Source organism: Lutra lutra, chromosome 10, assembly GCF_902655055.1.
Source record: "Lutra lutra chromosome 10, mLutLut1.2, whole genome shotgun sequence".
Taxonomy (NCBI): Eukaryota; Metazoa; Chordata; class Mammalia; order Carnivora; family Mustelidae; genus Lutra; species Lutra lutra.
The window spans coordinates 77,825,152-77,847,648 of record NC_062287.1 but is presented as its reverse complement, the minus strand read 5'-3'; the positions used below and the strand labels follow the sequence as shown (position 1 = coordinate 77,847,648).

Sequence of the window (22,497 nt, the reverse complement as noted above, 5' to 3'; positions counted from 1 at the left end):
TCCCATGACTATAATTAAATAAAACAATTAATTTTAATTTGTTGTTTATTGTCTTAACTGTTTTATTACTGGACTCCATGCTTGAAAAGATTTTATCTTCCAAATCATCAAGAAACACAATAGCATCAACAGAGGGCATTCATTAAATCCTTATTAAATTACTAACTGAGCATAAGTTTTGCAAAGTATAGGTCCAAAGACAATAGGGTCTTAAAAAAGTTTGCTTGATATAAGCCCCAAAACCCTGGAGGAAAATTTGATGGTCCACTATGAAAAACCTTCTAGAGCCTTCTAGATCCATAGATAGCTATAATTTTAAAGAGTTGAAAATTCAAGAAGCCTAGTAATTCATCTCACCAACAACTTAAGAAAAGGTATTTGTTGCAGTTGTTGTTTTAAGAGATGCTCAGATACCTCAATAACATTTGCTTTGAATGCTGAGCAAAGACTTCTATCTGCTGACTTCTACACTCCCACTGAGGCCCTGAACATAACCAAGACTTTAGGAAATTCAGTCCCACTCCAGGTCTCATTCCAAATAAATGCAGTTTCCTCTAACAAGATGCCTTGTGTTCTCCTGACTGTTATAGTCACATTCTTACATTGATCACAACACCCCTCCTTCTTAACACCTCTCAACTCAACACACTATAGGTCTCAGCACATTTATTGTTCTCAGTAATCTTATCTACATTTTATTCTCTTATCACCATGTAATCTCTGCCAGTTTGCCTCAAGTGCAACAGGACTTTTTTCTGCAGTCACCACTGTGGGGCCAGGAGAATATTGCCCTTTGTAATGACATGGATGGAACTAGAAGATATTATGCTAAGCGAAGTAAGTCAATCAGAGAAAGACAATTATCACGTGATCTCGTTGATATATGGAATTTGAGAAACAAGGCAGAGGATAATGGGGAAGAGAGGAAAAAAGGAAACAGGATGAAACCAGAGAGGGACACAAACCATAAGAGACTCTTAGATCTCAGGAAACATACTGAGGATTGTTGGAGTGGAAAGGGGTAGGAGGGATGGAGTGACTGGGTGATGGGCCTTGGGGAGGGTATGTGTCATGGTGAGTGCTGTGAATTGTGTTAAGACTAATGAATCACACCCCTGAAACAAATAATACATTCTATGTTAATGAAAACAAATTTTTTTTTAAGATTTTTTATTTACTTATTTGACAGAGATCACAAGTAGGAAGAGAGGCAGGCAGAGAGAGAGAGAGAGGAGGAAGCAGGCTTCCCGCCAAGCAGAGAGCCCGATGTGGGGACCCTGGGATCATGACCTGAGCTGAGGGCAGAGGCTTTAACTTACTGAGCCACCCAGATGCCCCAATAAAAATTATTTTAAAAAAAGGAGGTTGCCCTAAGATGGGCCATTTTGGCATGAACATTATTTTGAGTTAAAAGTAATCAGGATTCTGGAGAGTCAGGAAAAGCTGTCTTCCTGATCCTTCAACTGGAGGAGAGCTATTAACAAAGACTGTCCTTTACCTAAGAAACCTATGTGCATATTAGGGTACCCTTATTTTTCCAAACATCTCCTTTCACATTCTTTTTTTTTTTTTTTCTTAAAGATTTTATTTATTTACTCAACAGAGATCACAAGTAAGCAGAGCAGCAGGCATAGAGAGAGGGGGAAGTAGGCTCCCCATTGAGCAGAAAGCCTGATGTGGGGCTTGATCCCAGGACCCTAAGACCATGACCCGAGCTAAAGGCAGAGGCTTTAACCCACTGAGCCACCCAGGCACCCTCCTTTCACATTCTTGCTAATAAGCTTTCTCCCCTTGTGTCCGCAGGGCCCTACCCCTCTCCTTAGCTCATAGAAGCACTTGTTGACTGTCTTTGGAATTTTCACATCTGTGTGAAAATTTTCACATCTGTGTGGATTCCCTATACATACACTATTAAATTTGATTTTATGTTAATCTGTCTCAGGTCAGTTTGATTCTAAGTCCAACCAGAAGGTCCTTGAAGGGAAGAGGAATGTCTTCCTCCCCAACACCAATTTCTACATATCTCTCTTAAATGAAAGCAGTTTCCTCTCTCATATTCCACAGATGTAGGGGTCTGGAGACATTACCTGCAACTTCCAGACTCCTTACCACTAATTTCAAGATACTACTTTTCCACTTGCTTAAACCATAGCACACAAAATTCTACTCTGAAGTTCTTAATCTCTCATTTTACTACTGTAGACTTGAATCCTCTTTGTTGGGGTCACCAAGAAACTGTTACCCATCTACAACTCACTGACGGCTTTGACAGTTACATCCTTGACTTCCTAACATTCCAAGGTCTGTGCAGCTGAACCACAGAATAATCAAGCTTCAACGATTCATTTTGTGCTCAAACCAACAAACTTGCTCTCTTTCCTCTTCTACTGTTTCTACATTGTCTTTCATTTTGGCCATTTCAGGATTCATCTTCTGTTGATACATACTGGAGCATTTTAATTATTGTGTTGTGGCACAATATTAATATTACATGGATGATAATTTTATAAATTGGATTTGAAATGAATCTAAAATGAAAACCTTCAATTTATCATTTTTTTTGCCTCTGCGTTTACTAGAGACCTTCAAAGAAGGGTGGCTTTGAAGGACCGAATAACTTCATACAGTGTCTTGTTTCCTTTGAGATAAGGCCTTTTAGCTTCTCACCATGTCCCTCGTGAACAAATGCCAGGTCAGGCTTGATGTGTGCTTGAAAACACAAAGCCAAATAGTCTCTGAGGAAGAGATGCTCCTTTACAATAGGACAACCAGAGTCTCTGTACCAGAAATAATGTTGATTCCTCCTGATTTCCCAGACAACTATGCTTTGCATTGTTCCATGTATTTGCAAAGTTGCTTTGCATTTACACATCCAAAATATCTGAAGAGTTCATTTAAGAGATTACGTAAATCGAAGGATATTTTTTTCAAAGAGGAGTAACAATCTCTATCCACATCTAGTGAGACAAAATACTGCAAATAACAGTTACACATAACAGTTTATTCAGCTTTATCCATCATTTTTTTAAAAAAAATTAGGAAAATTACCAAAAAAAAAAAAAAAAAAGAAAGAAAATCAAAGGGAAGAAAAAGGAAATGTGTAAGTTTATGCTCCAGTTGAGAAAGCCTGCCCCACAACAGTTAAGTAGAGAAAGTGGAATAGGAAGTAATACAAACCCAGCTTTCTGTCCTTGGTTCCAACATCTTTTTTTCCCATTCTCACACATCCCATATTTTAGACTAGTTGTAGAATAGAAATTTCAGTGCTGATGGAAATCTTCTATAATCTGCACTTGCTAGTATAATAACTCCTAGCCATATGTGGGTATTGAGCACTGAAGAGTTGTCTAGCATTAACTGAAGAATTGAATTTTAAATTTTGTTTAACTTTTATTTATTTGAATTGAAATTTATATAGCCATAGGTGGCTAGTTGTGATCATCGTGGGCAGTATGCTGGACACATTCTATTCAGGGTTTAGTATTTTTCCACTACCCTATTACTGACTGCTCTCACTGGCCAGTCATGAACTTTTTCCTCTTATTACCTCATCCCCACAATATGAGTTTTATATCACTTACTTGTTTATCCCTGGTAGTCACTGAGTATGGTACATATTAAAAGCTCATACATGCTTATCAAATGAGTGGCTGATGAATAAGTAAATCAAAAATTTCAACTTCTCTAATTCTTTTTTTTTTATTTTTAAAAAGATTTTATTTATTTATTTGACAGACAGAGATCACAATTAGGCAGAGAGGCAGGCAGAGAGAGAGGGGGAAGAGGCTCCCTGCTGAACAGAGAACCCGAAGCGGGGCTTGATCCCAGGACCCTGAGATCGTGACCAGAGCACAGAGGCTTAACCCTCTGAGCCACCCAGGCACCCCATCTTCTTTAATTCTTAAAAATGTTTTATTCCGGGGTGCCTGGGTGGCTCAGTGGGTTAAGCCGCTGCCTTCGGCTCAGGTCATGATCCCAGGTCCTGGGTTCAAGCCCCACATCGGGCTTTCTGCTCGGCAGGGAGCCTGCTTCCTCCTCTCTCTCTGCCTGCCTCTCTGCCTACTTGTGATTTCTCTCTGTCAAATAAATAAATAAAATCTTTAAAAAAAATGTTTTATTCCATTCAAAAGTGTTGTTAAGAATATTGAGTGATTGTGTTAAAGCTATAGGAATATTATTACATGATAAAAAATTTTGTCATGCAGCTATTTATTTTAAAGATAATTCTTAAAATTTTATGAAGATATCCTGAATCTGATAAAGATGAACACATTTAGATAATACATACAATCCTTTGGAGTAAAAAAGAAATGAAAATAGATTACATGAGATATAAAAATTCTTGCTAATTTGATTGAGAGATTCCATTTATTCATTTTGTCAAGTAATCTTTTATGTATCATAGTTGTACAGAATTAAATAAATCATAATTTGTGATTCATGGTCATCTTTGATTATGCAGTGATTTCATTCCTAGGAATTTATCCTGAATAAATAATCAGAGAAAAGGCAAAAATCGCATCCTACATAGTACTTATTTTAGTGTTGTTAACCTAATAAATTTTTGTAAGCAACAGTAGAGAACACTAAAATAAATTATTATATCACCATGTGAAGGATTAGTCAATCATTATAGTTATAAGCAGAGTAGCAAAAATTAATATAATATGAATAAAATAAAACAAATAGAAAGTTGAACATTGCTAATATTATGTCTTTTTAAAATATATTTCTGTTTTTTTGTTTTTTGTTTTTTGTTTTTTAAAGATTTTATTTATTTATTTAACAGACAGAGACCATAAGTAGGCAGAGAGGCAGGCAGAGAGAGAGAGAGGAGGGAGTGGGGCTCGATCCCTGGACCCTGGGATCATGACCTGAGCTGAAGGCAGAGGCTTAACCCACTGAGCCACCCAGGTGCCCCTATATTTCTGTTTTTAATGAAAGCTTGAAATATAACAGTGGGGGGAAAAGCATAAACAAGTACTATTGAGTATAAACTATGGAGAGGGAGTTATTTTTATTTTTATGTGTTTGGTATATTGGTAAAATATATAATAATTCAAGGGAATATAGCACATTAAGAAATAAAAATTTCTATAGAAATATAGGCCAATATCTCGCATAAATGTAGATACAGAAATCCTCAACAAAATATTTGCAAACCTAATCCAACAACATATTTTAATAATACACCAGGGAGCCTGGGTGGGGCTTGTTCAGTTAGGGTCTGCCCTTGGCTCAGGTTGTGATCTCTGGGTTCTGAGATGGAGCCCTGCATTGGGCTCCCTGCTTAGCGGGGTCTGCTTCTCCCTCCCCCTCTCCCTCTGGCCCTACCCCTGCTCATGCTCTCACTCTTTCTCAAATAAATAAATAAAATCTTAAAAAAAAAAAATCCTTTCCTATGTATCTCCAACCTCTAACATATATACAACTATATCATCTGTATTAACAGATAATCCGTCACTTAAAAAAAAAAAATACACCATGATCATGTTGGGTTTATCCTGGCCTACAAGGGTGATTCAATATTCACAAAATAATCAATGTGATATATTACATCAATAAAAGAAAGGATAGGCTCAATGGGTTAAGCCTCTGCCTTGGGCTCAGTTCATGATCCCAGGGTCCTGGGATAGAGCCCCGTATCTGGCTCTCTGCTCAGCAGGGAGTCTGCTTCTCCCCCACATCTCTGCCTGCCTCTCTGCCTACTTGTGATCTCTGTCTGTCAAATAAATAAATAAAATCTTTTAAAAAAAGAAAAGAAAGGATAAAAACCATATGATTCTTTCCATTGAAGCATAAAAAACATTTGACAAAGTACAACATACATTCATGATAAAAACCGTATGCAAAGTGGGTCTAGAGGGAACATATCTCAACATAATAGAGGTCTTATATGAAAAACCCACAGCCAACCTCGTACCCAATGGTGAAAAACTGAGAGCTTTTCCTTTAAGGTCAGGAGCAAGACAAGGATGTCCACTTTCACCACTTTTATTCAACATAGTACTAGAAGTCTTAGTTATAACAGACAAGAAATAGAAATAAAAGGCATTCAAATTGGTAAGGAAGAAGCAAAACTCTCACTATATGCGGGTGACATGGTAGTATATGTAGAAAACCCTTAATACTCCACCAAAAACCTCCTAGAACTGATAAATTATTTCAGTAAAGTCACAGGATACAAAACCAATGTACAGAAATCTGTTGCATTCCTATCCACCAATAATGAAGTAGCAGAAAGTGAAGTTTAAAAAAAAATCCTGTTTACAATTGCACCCAAATCAGTAAAATACCTAGGAATAAAGTTAACTAAAGAGGTGAACGATCTAAACTCTAAAAACTACAAAACACTGATGAGAGAAGTTCAAGATGATGCAAAGAAATGGAAAGACGTTTTATTCATATAGGTAGGAAAAACAAATATTAAATGTCTGTACTAACCAAAGCAATCTGCACAGTTAATGCAATCGCTATCAAACTGTGTTTTTTGCAGAAAAAGAACAAATAATCCTAAAATTTGTATGGGCCCACAGAAGACCCTAAGTAGCCAATGCAGTTTTGAAAAATAAAAACAAAACGGGAGGTATCACAAGTCCAGATTTCAAGTTATATCACAAAGCTGTAGTAAGTGAAATAGTACAGTGCTGGCATGAAAACACACATAGATCAATGGAACAGAAGACCCAAAAATAAAGTCACAATTATATAGCCAATTAATCTTTGACAAAGGAGGAATGAATATCCAGTGGGGAAAAAGACTGTCTCTTCAACAAATGGTATTGTGAAAACTGGAGAGTCACGTGCACAAGAATGAAACTGGACCAATTTCTTTCACCTTACATAAAATTAAACTCAAATTGGATTAAAGACCTAAATGTGAGACTTGAATGCATAAAAATCCTTGAAGAGCTTTCTGCCCGTGGACGCCGCCGAGTAAGCATCGTTAAAGTCTCCCCTCCCACCGCCGTCATGTCTAAGTCAGAGTCTCCCAAAGAGCCTGAACAGCTGCGGAAGCTCTTCATCGGAGGTCTGAGCTTTGAAACAACTGATGAGAGTCTGAGGAGCCATTTTGAGCAATGGGGAACACTTACGGACTGTGTGGTAATGAGAGACCCAAACACCAAGCGCTCCAGAGGCTTTGGGTTTGTCACATATGCCACTGTGGAGGAGGTGGATGCAGCCATGAATGCAAGGCCACACAAGGTGAATGGAAGAGTTGTGGAACCAAAGAGGGCTGTCTCAAGAGAAGATTCTCAAAGACCTGGTGCCCACTTAACTGTGAAAAAGATTTTTGTTGGTGGCATTAAAGAAGACACTGAAGAACATCATCTAAGAGATTATTTCGAACAGTATGGGAAAATCGAAGTGATTGAGATCATGACTGACCGAGGCAGTGGCAAAAAGAGGGGTTTTGCTTTTGTAACATTTGATGACCATGATTCTGTAGACAAGATTGTCATTCAAAAATACCATACTGTGAATGACCACAACTGTGAAGTAAGGAAAGTGCTTAGAGCAAGAGATGGCTAGTGCTTCATCCAGCCAAAGAGGTCGAAGTGGTTCTGGAAACTTTGGTGGTGGTCGTGGAGGTGGTTTTGGTGGGAATGACAACTTTGGTCGTGGAGGAAACTTCAGTGGTCGAGGTGGCTTTGGTGGCAGTCGAGGTGGTGGTGGATATGGTGGCAGTGGGGATGGCTATAACGGATTTGGTAATGATGGAAGCAACTTTGGAGGTGGCGGAAGCTATAATGATTTTGGCAATTACAACAATCAATCCTCAAATTTTGGACCCATGAAAGGAGGCAATTTTGGAGGCAGAAGCTCTGGCCCTTATGGTGGTGGAGGCCAATACTTCGCCAAACCACGAAACCAAGGTGGCTATGGTGGTTCCAGCAGCAGCAGCAGCTATGGCAGTGGCAGAAGGTTTTAATTACTGCCAGGAAACAAAGCTTAGCAGGAGAGGAGAGCCAGAGAAGTGACAGGGAAGCTACAGGTTACAACAGATTTGTGAACTCAGCCAAGCACAGTGGTGGCAGGGCCTAGCTGCTACAAAGAAGACATGTTTTAGACAATACTCATGTGTATGGGCAAAAAAATTCGAGGACTGTATTTGTGACTAATTGTATAACAGGTTATTTTAGTTTCTGTTCTGTGGAAAGTATAAAGCATTCCAACAAAGGGTTTTAATGTAGATTTTTTTTTTTGCACCCATGCTGTTGATTGCTAAATGTAATAGTCTGATCATGACGCTGAATAAATGTGTCTTTAAAAAAAAAAAATCCTTGAAGAGAGCAGAGACAATAGTTTCTCTGACATCGTCCATAGTAACATTTTTCTAGTTATGTTTCCTGAGGCAAGGGAGATAAAAGCAAAAAGAAACTATTGGGACTACATCAAAATAAAAAGTTTCTGCACAGAGAAGGAAACAACAAAACTAAAAGGAATGGGAAATGATATTTGCAAATGACATATCCAATAAAGGGTTAGTGTCCAAAATATTTAAAGAGCTAATACAACTCAACAGTAAAAAACCATATAATCCAATTTTAAAAAGTAGATAGAAGACATGAACAGACATTTCTCCAAAAAAGACAGACAGGTGGCCCACAGACACGTGAAAAGATGCTCAACATCACTCATCATCAAGGAAATGCAAATCAAAACCACAAGGAGATATCACCTCGTACCTGTCAGAACAGAATGGCAAAAATTGCAAAATGAAGAGTGCCTGAGTGGCTAAGTCATTAAGCGTCTGCCGTTAGCTCAAGTCATGATCCCAGGGTCCTGGGATCAAGCCCCGCATTGGGTTCCCAACTCAGCAGGAAGCCTGCTTCTCCCTTTCCCGCTGCTGCTCCCCTGCTTGTGCTCCCTCTATGCTGTGTCTCTGTCATATAAATAAATAAGATCTTTTAAAAAAATTGAAAAACCAAGAATCAACCAAGTGTTGTGGATGTGGAGAAAAAGGAACCGTCTTGCACTGTTGGTAGGAATACAAATTGGAATAGCTACTGGGGAAAACAGTATGCAGGTTCCTCAAGAATTTAGACTACTCTGTGATCCAGGAATCATATTACTGGGCATTTATTCACCCAGGAAACATAAAAACACTAATTAAAAGAGACACATGCACTGCATTTAGTGCAGCATTATTTACAATAGTCAAACTATGGAAGCAGCCCAAGTGTCCACAGATCGATGAATGGATAAAGATGCAACAGCATGGATAGAGCTAAAGGGTATAATGCTAAGTGAAATAAGTCAGTCAGAGAAAGACAAATACCATAGGATTTCACTCATATGTGGAATTTAAGAAACAAAACAAATGAGCAACGGAAAAGAGGGAGAGACGAGCCAAGAAACAGACTCTTTACTAGAGAATAAACTGATGGTTACCAGAAGGGAGGTATGGATGGTTACTAGAAGGAGGGATGGGGGAAATAGGTGTTGGGGATTAAAGAGCACACTTATGATGAAAAAAAAAAGAAAGAAAATGGGAAATAAAATAGAAAGGGCAAAGAAATAATATTTGAACCAGAAGTCTGATCGATGGTAGATGGTATTAACTTATTTAATATAAAAGTAAAAAGTATTCGATTTCAGTCCATCGACTCACTTTCCAGTGAGGCATTTCTCTTTCATCTACCATAATAGGATTTTTTACAAAATCAATTTTGACTATAACCTTTTGGGTCATTTTGAAAGACAGTGTTATTTTAAAGGTGTTTTCTTGAGATTAAAATGATAAAGTCAGGCAACAAATATTGATAAAATAAGCCCTATCCATATGTTTGTCAATAGCAATATTCACCACATATTTCCAGTTATCTCCCTTTGTGGACATGATAGCAATGTCCTTCCTCATCTTTTGAGGAAATGGCATGACCATTTTAGTTGTAGTAGAAAATGAAATATGGATGGGATTGATACATGTCCCTTCTGGGAAGAAACTTCATGAGCTACATTCTGATTGACTGTGTTCTTTTTCCGTAGTGAGGTATTTTTGGAAGTACAAAGACAAGCTTCCATTAGCCTAAGTCCTTAAGTGACTGTAATAAGGTAAACCCCTCCACCAATTCTTGATGTACAGTGCATGACCATGACACAAATGTGTGCCTTAAGAGTCTAAGGCTGCAGCCATAGTTATTTCTGCATAAACAGGAATTTCCTAACAAGAACAACTTTGACTATGTTGGTGAAAACACGTTACTTATTTCATAATAATAAAAAATGACACCCCAACTAAAAGGAGTATAGCAGGGGCATTCCAAAGCCAAGAATCAGTATTTTCACTCTTATAAAATGTTTTCCAGTAATTCCTATTCCCTGAAACTCACTGCAGAAAAGAAATAGTGAAATAACATAAGGACTAGCTAAGATGGATTCTATAATGTTTCTATAGCAATATCTGGGCCATAGTCAACATTTGATACATGTGGTTAATGGACTCTCTTGTCTATTGCTAATGACATTCAAGAATCACAGTTTTGTTTTGTCAATCTGAAGTCCTAATCTAATGCACAGAACTGCTTCATAAAGCAAATGAGATATGGAAAACCAGGAATCAAACTTCTAGGGACAAAATCCACTAAGAATTTTTTAACATAATAATTCAAGTTCTTATGCAAGAGTAGTCAGTGATAAGAAAAAAGAGGCAAACAAGCATAGATAAAGCCACAATAAATAGGTTTCCAATTATTTTATTAGCTTCATGAGCTCCCTAAAATAGAAAGAATATGCTTTGGGGATGTAATTCCGTGTACGGATAATACGGATAATATTCATAATTTAATATAATTGGTAAAAGATCTCAACCATAAAAACTAGGGAGTTTAATTAAAAGCAATTTGTATAAAAGGAAGTTCATGTGCAATAGGCAAGAAATTAGAGAGATCATTGAAGAAGCAAGGGGCAACAAATTGTACTAAGGGGGAAAAAAAGCCTTTCAGGTGATACAGGAAAGATAAATGCACTCTTGATTCTTGAATAAGATTTGAATGTATTACAATATTCTCAGCATATGAGAAATTTCCAAGAGGAGATAATTTCTAGTGGAATAGAACTGAACTTTAGGTCTTTTGAAAGGACTCAAAGATCTGAATCGTTGACTTGATAAAAAGGCAGATCATGTAATTTTCTTCCTCAGTGACATCTTCAGGGCTGACAATGAGACCAGCAAGAATAGGATTTTTATTCAGTTACTATCACAAATAGGAGACATGTTCTGGAGACCCACCCTCACAAATAAGAGGACGATTAGCGTAATGAGCTATCATTTTGCATCTACCAATTATTTATTTCATTTATGTTATTATTTTTCATGTAAACACTATTTATTGTCTATTTTACTGTCACCCCAATTTCCTCTGCTGACCCCCCCAAACACACTCACTAATATACATGATAATGTAAGCATTGTGAGAACAAAGCCTGCTTTGTTTGATATAGTGCTCTGAGGGCCTACAACTATGATTAATTAATTAATATATGTTGAATAAATGAATTTGGTTAAGATTAAAACTAAAAACTGACCAGGAGGAAGAAATGTGAGAAAACATTTACTGTTAGAACTATTGGCATCAGGGGCGCCTGGGTGGCTCAGTGGGTTAAAGCCTCTGCCTTCAGCTCAGGTCATGATCCCAGGGTCCTGGGATCAAGCCCCAAATCAAGCCCTGAATCAAGCCGCACATCAGGCTCTCTGCTCAGCAGGGAGCCTGCTTCCTGCTTCCTCCTCTCTCTCTCTCTCTCTCTCTGCCTGCCTCTCTGCCTACTTGTGATCTCTGTCTGTCAAATAAATAAATAAAATCTTAAAAAAAAAAGAAAAAAAAGAACTATGGGCAGCAGTTACTCTTATGGATTGGGTTTATATTCTTAGAGTCATCTGGTTCCACATTCTTGTGCTGAAGTTGGACCTAGAAGTGCTCAAATGCAAACCAGACCTTGAACATTTTACCTTTAACTTAATGTTCCCTAAACAACTCAATGTCCCAAATTTGTATATCATTGCAGATTTTTCCTGAATTTTAGGAAAATGTATGTGTTATACCTCACATAAAACTCAGGAAACTTAGAACTGAGTGTTAACCTTTTAAAGTTGTGTGGCAACTCTGCTGGCAAACAGGAATTGCACAGACGCCATCTTTCTCTCCAGGATGTAGCCTCCTGTAAAGTCAGGATCCTGTCCTCCCACTCACCTCCAACTTCTAATATTTCTTATACATAAAAGGTTAGCATGCATTTGTATTCACATCTCCGTATAAGGCAACTTAAAGAAACATTGTGGTCTATAGATACAGAACTTAATTTTTCTTTTTTCCTAACAGGAAGTTTAATATTAGCTGTTGAACATTTTAATTTTAATAAAATAAATCGTGCAATAGATTTCTTTTTTACTATGAAAATTTACCCAGGACCTTTTGTTATCACATTATGAGAGAGAGAGAATGAGACAGAGAGGGAAAAAGGATATAAGGATATATGAAATAGGGGTATCTGGGTGGCACAGTCAGTTAAGTGTCCGACTGTTGGTTTCAGCTCTGGTCATGGTCTCAGGGTTGTGAGATTAAGCCCTGTGACCGCTCTGCACTCAGCAAGGAGTCAGCTTGGGTTTCTCTCTGCTTCTCCCTCTGCTCCCCCCACCTTTCTTTCGCTCCCTAAAATAAATAAATAAATCTTTAAAAAAAAAAAAGGATATATGAAATAATGTTGGCATGTGGTAGGAATTTCATTTTTCTTTGATTCTGTTGATACTGTAATTTTTTTCTAATTAAGATACATTATTTTTATAATAATTTGCAAAAAAAAAACGGCTTTTCAAACAATTATAACCTTCTATTGTGTGTTAATTGATGTTTAATGCTAATTTCTGATCTTCCCAGTTCCTGATGTTGCCTGTATATGCCCCTTTTATTCTCTTAAAAATTTTATGGCCAAAATTGAGACCAAGTGACCACCAGGTAAAAGACTCTGTGCCACTTATTGATGCTTTCATATCATTCATTAATACGTGTTTATTTTAAACTTCATTTTTATTCCTGAAATCTTACTTTAATTTTTTGTAAGTTTTGGCTGCAAGTAGAGTGTTCATTTGCCTTTTAAATCATAATTTTGTTTTGATATCTGTGTAAAAATCTAGTTATTCTTTTTTTTCTTGAGAGAAGCCCAAAAGCATTTCCAACCTCATGTCTTACCACTCTCTTCCTTTCCCATATCACTAGCCACAATAACTTTGTTACTGCTCTTCAAATTTGCAAGACATGTTCCAACATCAGTGCCTGGCACACGTTCTTCCTCTGTCTGGAAAGCTTTAGTCGCAAATATTCACATGGTATCTCCCTTATCAGTTTCAGGTCTTTATGTATATGGAACCTTCTTACTGATGCCTTCCTGGACCAGTCTATTTAAAATCGCACACCATCTGCTATATTTGACATCCCATCTGATATACTCTATTCCCTTCCCTATTTTTTTTCCTTATAACAACTTTCACTATCTAAAATATTCTATAGTTAACATCTATCTTTCTTATTCACTGCCTTCCCTTATTGGAAAATAACTTCCATGAATGCAGAGGTTTTATTCAATTTATTCATTGTTCTATCCTTAGTGTTTATAAAAGTGTCTATAAGCACTCAGTAAAGCGCATTTTAAATGAATGGATGAACTTTATTGTGAAATAAAACATTGGAATCAGCTGTTATTTAAATATGACAACCAACTGAACTCAGGATGGAAATTTAGAACTTTCATATGCCATTTACTATTTTCATGACTTCTGGAAAATTACCTGTATTTTTCAATTTCTTTAGCTATGGAATTGTTATTTTCCACCAAGAAGTATAAATAAATTTAACTTAATGCTCAGAAAAAATACTTACAGGCTCAGATGTTAGTTTCTAAATAACAGTCTAAAGGAACCAGAGATCCTTTGAAAAATGGCTGATTCTATGACTGAGACAGTCCTCATAAACTCATAAACTCCTCATAAAAAGGAGCCTGGAATAGCTTGTTGTGCTAGAAATTAAGGAGGTGCTCCAAAAATGACAAGAGTAGACATAGGGGATTCCCACTGGCCAAATCTGGGAGAATTTGACCATCAAAATTAATAAAGATAGTAACCCATTGAATAAAATATGAACAAATGTGTTTATAGTGAGATTAAAAAAATAAGAAGAAGAAAGGAAGGACAGGAAGAAGGATAATACCAGTATAATACCAATTAATAACCCTAGAAGGTATCTATTTGGCAATGATCATAGTATAATGTGTTGAGACAGGTATCTTTTTTTTTTTTTAAAAGATTTTATTTATTTATTTGACAGAGAGAGATCACAAGTAGACAGAGAGGCAGGCAGAGAGAGAGAGAGAGGGAAGCAGGCTTCTTGCTGAGCAGAGAGCCCGATGTGGGACTCGATCCCAGGACCCTGAGATCATGACCTGAGCCGAAGGCAGTGGCTCAACCCACTGAGCCACCCAGGCGCCCCGAGACAGGTATCTTAAATAGATGTCAGACTTATTGGGTATATGATATTTATTTACCCAGACTCAAACTATCTCTATAATTTACTCATTAGTTACAAAAAGAAAAGAAAATGATTACTTCAGAATGGAGATCACTTAACCAAATGACTAACATTGATATCACTAATAATGGGACCAAACAACATCATGTACTTCCTAATATGATGTACTAAGAAGGACTCTGTATAGTTTCTTTGATATTCTTGATAAAAATGAATCAAAATTTTCTTATCATAAGAGACCTCAGACAACCTTAAATTGAGGAATAGTCCACCAACTAATTGTTATTTTCAAATATATCAAGTTCATGCAAAACAACAAAAAAGACCTCAGAAATGTTACGTATGAAAGGAGAATAAGAAACCATAACTAACTTCAATGCATGATCCTAAATTGGATCCTAGATTGAGGGAAGGAGCCATGGAAGGCATTATTGGGACAATTGATAACATTTGAATATTGTATTAGGGTTTCCCAGAGGAATAGAACCAGTGGTGCAAGAAAAAGAACCTGAGAACCAGAAGAGCCAATAATGTAAATTACCCAGTTTGAGAGCCACAGAAGATGAGATGACATGTCCTGGTTCAATAGTGGTATAGGGGAAAAAGGAGTGAATCCCTCCTTTTTCCACCTTTTGTTTTATTCAGACCCTGAACAGTTTGGATGATGCTCACCCACATTGAGGAGGGCAATCTATGGTACTGAGTCCATTGCTTAAAATGAAAATCTCATCTGGAAACACTCTCATAGATACACCCAGTAATAATGTTTAATCTGGGCAGATTATGACCAGTGAAGTTTACACTTAAAATTAACCATTACAAATACAGAGTGTAAATTAGATAATAGAAATGTGTCAGTATCAATATCTTACTTTGGTAATTGTAAAAGTTTTAGAAGTAAACAGTAAAATTGTTATGTATAAGAGGTACAGTATTTCCAATTTACTGGCAACTGCTCCAGAGAAGAGAATAGAAATAATAAAACAATGAGTCAGTTAATGCAACTGGTAGAGAGTAAGGCAGATTCTTTATTTTACTCCTAAGTTTTAAAGTAAATCCAAATAAAAGTTATAAAAATGCTTATTGAAAAAAATAGCATCTATTATGACTCAATATGTTGCTTTAACATAATCCCTTAAAAAGATGAATTAAGATATCACTAATTACTCAGAAAAAATCCTGTCTCATATGAAATCCAATGGTAATTAGAAAATATTGTATGAATTTAGAATTAAAACTCAAGACATTCTCTAGGGTGAGATAATGCTACAAGTATGAAAGGGAACAAAATAAATTGACCTATTTTTGTTTTCAGAATTAATTAAATAGTTAATTTATTTTTAAAGAGGAAAGGGGGTGAAGGGACAGAGAGAGAGAGGAAGAGAGAGAATTTTTAAGCAGGCTCCATATGCAGACCAGAGCCCAATGTGAGCTCATCTCACAACCCTGAGATCATGACCTGAACCAAAATCAAGAGTTGGATGCTTAATTGACTGAGCCACCCAGGTGCCCTTGTTTTTAAAATTTTGATAGATGACAGAAAAATGAGACTTACTAATTTCCAATTTTATTTTCATCTCTGCAAAGGAAAACAATTTTCAATTTGTAGAGGCAGAAAGTATGTGGCTAAGGAAAAAAATAGATCTCAAGATAGGTGACTAAAGAGTACTAAGCTAGATTTAAGGAATTTTGGATTTATGTCATGAGCATTATCTCCATGGTACTGAAGAAAAGGGAAAATGCAGTCTCTGAGAGAATGCACCAGTATTTGATGAACTATGGAAAACAGGAAACAGAGCCAGAAGATGCCCAACTTCTACTTAATTTTCTTTTTTTTTTTTTAAGATTTTATTTATTTATTTGACAGAGAGAGATCACAATTAGGCAGAGAGACAGACAGAGGGGGCAGGCGGGGGCGCAGGGGAAGCAGGTTCCCTGCTGAGTAGAGAGCCCTATGCAGGGCTTGATCCCAGGTCCCTGAGATCATGACCTGAGTCAAAGGCAGAGGCTTAATCCACTAAGCCACCCAGGGCACCCACCCCGCCCCCCACTTAAAAAAAAAAAAAAAAGATGTTATTTATTTATTTGACAGAGAGAGACAGCAAAAGAGGGACGGAGCACAAGCAGGGGGAGTAGGAGAGGGAGAAGCAGGCTTCCCACTGAGCAGGGAGCCCTCTTCTGAGCTCGATCCTAGGACCCTGGGATCATGACCTGAGCCAAAGGCAGGCAGACACTTAGCCACTGAGCCACTCAGCTGCCCCATCTACTTAATTTTCTAAAGGTATTAAAGTGAATGCCAGAATCTGTGGACCATAAGTTTAGTGGCAAAAACTTTTTAACATTCTGGAAAACATTTATGTGGATACTTTTTAATATCTCTGGATAAAGAAATTAAGAACCGCCATAGTTAATCCATCTCTTCTTAGAGGAGTTAAATCAAGGTAAAGCTTAGACCTGGAGTACATTGATTCAACAATACATTCAAATAACTCATTTTGCAGTTGTGGATAAGTGGATATATTAAGGATTGGAAAACCACTGAGTTAGATATATAACCAGCTTGCAAAATCATTCTCAAAAGGCATTAATAAACAAAGCAACAGTGGGGTGCCTGGGTGGCTCAGTGGGTTAAAGCCTCTGCCTTCGGCTCAGGTCATGATCCCAGGGTCTTGGGATCAAGCCCTGCTTTGGGCTCTCTGCTCAGCAGGGAGTCTGCTTCCTCCTCTCTCTTTCTGCCTGCTTCTCTGCCTACTTGTGATCTCTGTCTGTCAAATAAATAAATAAAATCTTTAAGGAAAAAAAACCAAAAAACAAAAAAAAGAAGCAACATCAACTCACAATGTGCTCTCAAATTATAGGACTGTGATCAGTTTCTCACTTTTTCCTTGATCTTTTCTGTTAAGCGATTGTCTGAAGACATTTTGCTTACCTTTTCCAGACTACCAGGTAAATGTAATCAAACAGTAGTAACTTTTTTTTTTTTTAAGATTTTATTTATTTATTTGACGTAGAGAGAGAGAGAGAGCATGTGCGCACAAGTACAGGGCTTGGGAGAAGGAAAAGCAGACTCCCCACTGAGCAGAGAGCCCTGTTCAGGCTCAGTCTCAAGATCTTAGGATCATGACCTGAGCCTAAGGGAGACACTTAACCATCTGAGCCATCCAGGTGACCTGAGTATGTAAACTTTTGAGTCTTTCCATTTTCTTATAGTGCATTTGTGATTTAGTCAGAATACTTCTTTTTTAAGTCCAGTATTTGCCTTTCTCTCTAGAGATACTGATTACTGCTGATGGTCACACATTTGGGTGATAATACAATACATACTGAGCTATATCTTCACTGACTGCTTAGAATTTAGGTTTCTTTTGTCTCCTAATTTGGTACTCCTCATGATCTGCCTCCCAGTTATTAAAACGTTGCTACTATTATCTCCTTTCATAAGGTTTTGTATGCTGTTTTATAAACATTTTATTATTTTCCTGGTACTATTTTAGGAGGGGGTAGAGGAAAACACATATCTAATTTTTAAATTAACCTGAAAACTGACCAAATGTTTTTTCACATTCAAAATATTGGGGAAAGGGCCTGATTTAGGGCTGTGATAAGGTAAACCGGAAGGAAATTGCCCTCCCATCTTAAAAAGCTAATATATATATATATATATATATATATGATGTCCAATATAATTTTATTTATATTTATATTTATTTATTTATTATATATATGATGTCCAATATAATTGATATATGTATATATATATATCTGAGCAACTTTACCTCATCAGGTAAAGTTGCTCAGAAAGGGTATGGGGTATTTCATGTGCCTCCCAATTGGACATTAGAGATTGAGTAGAATCCTTAGGAGGGTATCAGGAGCGGATCTTCTTAGGAATAGGACCTAAGAACCTAATAGGACCTTCTTAGGAATAGGAATAGGACCAAATTTATCTAAAGGCTGTTCTGGTCCCACCAAAGAGAGTTTAGAAGTGAGGTTCAGAAGTGAGGTTCAGAAGCATCAGTTTCCATTTAACGTGGCTGCATCCCAGAACAAAATTCTAAATATAAAATTCTTTAAATAAAATCAATGTAATGATTAAAATATTGGTAAAAATTAATAAATAGAAATAAATTTAAAATATGCAAATGATAGAAGTAATAGACAAAGAGATAAAAACTGTGTGTATGTGTGAGAGAGAGGGAGAGAGAAGGATGGGAAAGTGTAAGCATGATGAGGAAAGAAAAGGAAGGTATAAAAGAGATTCTCACCAAAATTCTAACAGTGAAAAATACAATGTAAGAGGTTAATAGCAGATTAGGCACTACAGAAGAAAAGATTTAAGAACTATCTAAATTATTCAAAACCAAAACTATGTAACCCAGAGAACATCATGGAGGAGGTTGTATAGAAAACAACAAAGTGATCAAGATAAAGAAGAGTAAAATGAGAATGTCCCTTTATCACCATTATAAATCATGTCTTAAATTATATTTGAACAAGGCTAAACTTCCTGATGCAATTATTTTTTTCTGATGTAATTTTTTTTTATCCCTTTTTCTCTTGGTCCATCCCCAATCAGTAATTGATCTTATTACAGGCCATGAACTTTGGCAAAGATGTAACCTCTATCTTTAAAGAGATCAGTGTTGATTTGTGAGCTATAATAATTCCCATATAACACGTTCATATTATAGTAAATATATAAGAACTAAAGGAAGAGAGTTTAATGGCTCTGCAATACATTGATTTCAAAGTACCCCAAGAACATTGGCTTCTCTAATGATTTCTGTTACATAAGCAATTCCACAACCACTGTAACATCTCTTTAATTGCTCATTCAATTCCAAAATCTTCATTGTTACAGGAAATATTTTGAAATAATAGTCAAGAAAACTTAGGTGTCAACAATTTTTTTTTAAAGATTTTATTTATTTATTTGACAGAAATCACAAGTAGGCAGAGAGGCAGGCAGAGAGAGAGAGGGAGAAGCAGGCTTCCCGCTGAGCAGAGAGCCCGATGCGGGGCTCGATCCCAGGACCCTGGGATCATGACCTGAGCCGAAGGCAGAGGCTTTAACCCACTGAGCCACCCAGGCGCCCCAGGTGTCAACAATTTTAATGTAGCAGTGACTGATTATAAAAATTATGATAAGCAGAAATTTCACTAAAGACAACACTATAACAAATATCTTGATTAGTTTGAAATACATTTTATAGAAGGCAAAGCTTTTACCAATTTATTCATTATTCACTGCTATATATATATATATATATATATTTCATTAATTTCGACAATTAGTCCTCAATGAATTGAATTTTCTAAACCTTTTGAGCAAGCAATTATTTTAAATGTCTTACAGGTTTGTTCAAAAACATTATTAAGTATAGATAGGACATCAAAAATGCAATACTATAGTATTTAACCTAATTATATCATCACTAATACATTTAAAATTAAGCTTCATGAATGCTTTTATGAAAAACAGCTTTTAATACTGAATAATTTAAATTATATTTAAATTTTACATTCTCATTACATATAGAAGTTTTAGACAATTTATCAACGAATTTGGTAGAGCTTAATTGGGGGAAACATAGGATGATAGAGAAACCATTGATCTGGGAATTAAGAGACGAAAATTCTATTTTGGGATCCACTAGTATTACTAGTACATGACATTGGAAAAGTAATTTCTCTTTACTTAAAGTTTTAAAGACTTAATTAAAAATTTCACATACCATGCAGTTGTCCAACCATTCCATTTCCCATGCATATGGTTTTATATCCATAATACAGTTTTTCTATGATTGAAGCCAGTATCAGTCTTAAAATTGTTCTAAGATAGTACCATATAAACTCTAGCAATGAAGTAGATTTGTCACTTGCAGGAAGAAAAAGTAATTTGACCTCAAGGAGAGTATTTCCAAGATCTCTTCTAATTCTAAAATTCCACATTCTCTAGTTTTCAAATTTTCAGTTGTAAAAAAAAAAAATCTAAAACATCAGTTTTATTTATTGTATTTATTGGACAGGACCTTGAGCTGATCTGACTGATGCACAGAAGTGACTTTGTAACCTCAAAGGCCTTGCACTATTCTGATAATACCTTAGGAAATTGTACTTCACATGATGTTAATTATTTTTCCTTTTAATGGACTAGCCATAAAAAGCCAAGAGCCTCTTGCAATCCTCAATTTAAATGATACTGCTTAAAGGGTATATTTGAAGGTTTATTACATATTAATAATCAGATTAAATTTCATATAAAAGTAGAGATGATCCAGTGCTTTTCATTTAGTGTAACATCTTTAATAAAGAGTTAAAGCTATGTGCTGTTGTAACTAAGCCTCTTTGAGCTGAAAACAGTCTTAAAAATAGAAACATTTAAAAAAATGTATTATGTGTAATAGAATAAAATAGCTACATTATTTCTAAATACTGTGATTATTTACTGAGTCTGTGCTTTGTCTTTGCATTTCAAACTCTATGGATACTAGTACAGAGCTATTCTAGGAAGAGCTCTGGGCATGTGTGGTCAAAACATTAAAAATCCAGGTGAACTCTTTAAATTATGTATTTAAACCTTTTAAAAAGGATAAAGATTTTATAAGATTAATGAAATTTTTAAAATCAAGAATAAGGAATAGAAAAATTTGCTATGGTTTGGGTATCACATTTATTTCCAAGCTTTCTTAACAAATATGAATAAAATAAATAAAAATCTTTCCTCTTTTTATAAGAAAAAAGGAACCATACTGATTATTTAGGGCAAAATAACAATTGACATTAGATTATTCTTGGAATATTTGAAATACCCTGTACCTCCCTCTTATACTATATTTTAAAAACATAGTGAAAACTACTCTTGAGCCAATTAAATACTAGTAAATAGAAATTAAGAAATTTTTAAATAAAATATCAGAAGAAACTATATCAAAATATTAGCTATGATTATTTCTCAGTTGTAATATTGTGGTGTATCATTTTATTCTATGTGTTATATTTATAATCAGAAAAAGAATAATACATTTTAATTCAAACATGAAGAGGTAGCTTGGTCATAATTTGAAAAATACTAACACAATCCTTTTTTTTTTTTTTTTAATTAGCACAGTAGTGGGAGGAAGTGAATTAAAATTAAAATGAGACGGGGCGCTTGGGTGGCTCAGCGGGTTAAAGCCTCTGCCTTCGGCTCAGGTCATGATCCCAGGGTCCTGGGATCGAGCCCCACATCAGGCTCTCTGCTCGGCTGGGAGCCTGCTTCCCCCTCTCTCTGCCTGCCTCTCTGCCTACTTGTGATCTCTGTCTGTCAAATAAATAAATAAAATCTTTAAAAAAAAATTAAAATGAGTCATTGCTTCTTGAGTTTATAATAGGAAATATAAATTATTATGAAGATGTATTTAAAATATTTTTCATTTAGGTAACTTTGATTCACTATTGAGGAGGAAAAAAGTGTAAATAGGAGCAATAACAACAGAAAAAGGGGAAATTTGTGAGCCTGGCATCTACTTTTATCTCAATTAATATGTAATCTCTTGTTAACTCAGAACATACTCATTGAACATTATTAATTGTTAGGCATTGTCTTAGGTATAATAATTTAAAAATTATAATCAGGGGCGCCTGGATGGCTCAGTGGGTTAAGCCTCTGCCTTCAGCTCAGGTCATGATCCCAGGGTCCTGGGAGCTCTCAGCTGAGCTCTCTGCACAGCGGGGAGCCTGCTTCCCCATCTCTCTGTCTCTGCCTGCCTCTCTGCCCACTTGTGATCTGTCAAATAAATAAATAAAATCTTAAAAAAAATTATAATCAGATATCTTATCTTAAATTCACAATAGTTAAAGAAATAGTCAACTTCACAAATTCACACAGTTGAGTTCTACCGGAAGTGATTTCAGAGCCAAGAATGGAGAATAGGTGACAAATCTACTCACGACTTCCTTTCTGTCTATATCCTCCATAACTCCTTATCACACT

At 36.1% G+C, this 22,497-nt stretch overlaps 1 pseudogene; it reads left to right on the top strand.

Moving 5' to 3' along the window:
• The first annotated feature begins 6,996 nt into the window (after window positions 1-6,996).
• Window positions 6,997-7,834, top strand: LOC125079235 (heterogeneous nuclear ribonucleoprotein A1-like; annotated as a pseudogene).
• Window positions 7,835-22,497: the final 14,663 nt, after the last annotated feature.